Source organism: Dendrobates tinctorius, unplaced genomic scaffold, assembly GCF_039654945.1.
Source record: "Dendrobates tinctorius isolate UK_male_01 unplaced genomic scaffold, ASM3965494v1 ptg000650l, whole genome shotgun sequence".
Lineage (NCBI taxonomy): Eukaryota > Metazoa > Chordata > Amphibia > Anura > Dendrobatidae > Dendrobates > Dendrobates tinctorius.
Genome location: NW_027362301.1, coordinates 37,501 through 40,000, shown reverse-complemented (window position 1 = coordinate 40,000; position 2,500 = coordinate 37,501).

Here is a 2,500-nt window from a genome sequence, read left to right as displayed (position 1 = left end):
TCAAAAATCGAATTTCCCCTTCTCCCACCGCTCTGGGGCGTCAATATGATGTGGGGACCCGAGGGAGAGTGCCTCCCATGAGGGTAGAATGTGTGGCTTTTGGGGGGAAAGTCGAATTATGGAGCAAAAACCAGTTTTTGGGACTTAGAAAAATTTCGAGATGTGTCAGACTTCCAGGAAGGGGGGAGTCTCAGGAGGTGTACCTAGGAGGCTTCCAGGGGCCTGGGTACACTTTTCAGAAAGTACCGTTGGGACTTAGAAAAATTTTCAGGATTTTTGGACTTAGAGCGATTTTTGGATTTTTGTGCAAAAATCAGATTTCCCCTTCTCCCACCGCTCTGGGGCGTCAATATGATGTGGGGACCCGAGGGAGAGTGCCTCCCATGAGGGTAGAATGTGTGGTTTTTTGGGGGAAAGTCGAATTATGGAAGAAATTGAGTTTTGAGGACAAAAAAGTGTTTTGAGGACAAAAAAGTTTCTTGAGGACAAAAAAGTTTCTCGAGGACAAAAAAGTGTTTTGAGGACAAAAAAGTTTCTTGAGGACAAAAAAGTGTTTTGCGAACAAAAAATGGAATTTTGTGATTTTGTGTAAAAATAAGTAAATTCCCCTACTTCCACCACAGGGGGGCTTCAGTATGTTGTAGGGCCCCCAGGGAGGGTCCCCCAACTGGGTTTAAAGTTTGTGGATCCTGGGCAGAAAGTTGAATTTTGGATGAAAAACCGAATTTTGGGACTTAGAAAAATTTCGAGCTGAGCAGTGACAGACTTCCAGGCAGGGGAGCCTCTCTGGAGGTGTACCGAAAACAGTTCCAGGAGCTGAGGTCATTTTCGAACATTTTTTGTTCGCTCAAATTTTTTTTGTTTTTGAGCTCTAAAAAGCTGTTATTATCAATTGGCTCAAAAATTTCAAGTGTCATGAGCTAGTACATGTTGGAGGAATACGTTTTAGGCAAAAAATTGCAAAAAAAAAAATCCAAGTGAAAAAGAACCGGAATGGGGAATTTCTGACTGCTGTAGCAGCCGCACAGTTCCAGGAGGTCGGATACATTTCCGACTTTGTCCCGCTCATTGAAGTACATTGTCCCGCAATGCAAATACATAGTAATGCGCACCTGCGGGAGAATATAGGAGAGAGTGGGCTCTCTCTACCCCGATGTATGGCGGTTGTTCCTATGGTTCTCTGGCTCGGGTAGGCGACTTAGAAGGTGGTCCCTCTTGTCGTGGAAGTTGCAAAATACGGCCGAGACTGAACTTCCACGGCTCCAGGAGGGACTTTTGCTGGTCGTGCGTCCCAAGTGAGAGAGGCGATCCTGGGGTACCTGAGCCTGACCAGACCCTCCCTCGGTGGTCCCTGGTCTTCTGAAGGGTGATGGCATTCAGGGGGGCAAATCTGGAGTCCGTGGCCGAGTTTGGGCTCTAGAAGGCGGACGCCCCTTCTGACCATGTCCCCTCAGAGCCGGCTGGATGGTTCATGGTCCGCGGCTTTGTCTGGCGGTCTGTGCCCAAGCCGGAGAAGCTCTCCTGGGGTACGTGAGCTTTGACCAGACCCTCCCTCGGCGGTCCCTGGTTCTCTGGAGGTGATGGCTGTCAGGGGGGCAAATCTGGAGTCCTCGTGGGAAGGAGGGCTCTTGAAGGCGGACGCCCCCTCTGACTATGTCCCCTCAGAGCAGGCTGGATGGTTCATGGTCCGCGGCTTTGTCTGGCGGTCCATGCCCAAGCCGGAGAAGCTATCCTGGGTACCTGAGCTTCGACCAGACCCTCCCTCGGTGGTCCCTGGTTCTCTGGAGGCGATGGCTGTTGTCAGGGGGGGGGGGGCAAATCTGGAGTCCTCGTGGGAAGGAGGGCTCTGGAAGGCGGACGCCCCCTCTGACTATGTCCCCTCAGAGCATGCTCGATGGTTCTCAGTCCCTGGCTTTGGCTTTTTGGCCATCCTGGGGTACATTCTTGCCAAAAAAAAAAACGACTAAGTGAAAAAGAACCGGAATGAGGAATTTTCTAGGTGCCGCATCCGCCCTACAGTGACTTGAGGCCGGGTACAGTTCCGACTTCGTCCCCTTAAAGTGGGGACGTTGTCCCGCAATGCAAATACATAGGAATGCGCACCTCTGGCAGAATGTACTTGAGAGAGTGTCGTCTCTCTACCCCGATAGAAAGCAGTTGTTTCTCTGGTTCCCCGACTTGGGTAGGCGACTTGGCATGTGGTCCCTCTCGTCTGGAAGTTGCGCACTCCGGCTGAGACCGAACTTCCACAGCTCCGAGAGGGACTTTTGCCGATCGTGCATCCCAAGCGAGAGAGGCAATGCTGGGGTACCCAAGCCTGACCAGACCCTCCCTCGGCGGTCCCTGGTTCTCTGGAGGTGATGGCTTTCGGGGGGCAAATCCGGAGTCCTCGTCCGAAAGGGGGGGCTCCGGAAGGCGGACGCCCCTCTCGTCCATGTCCTCTCAGAGCGGTCTTATCCTCCGATCGATCTGGCACGGCGCTCCCGGGTGGGGAGGTGGT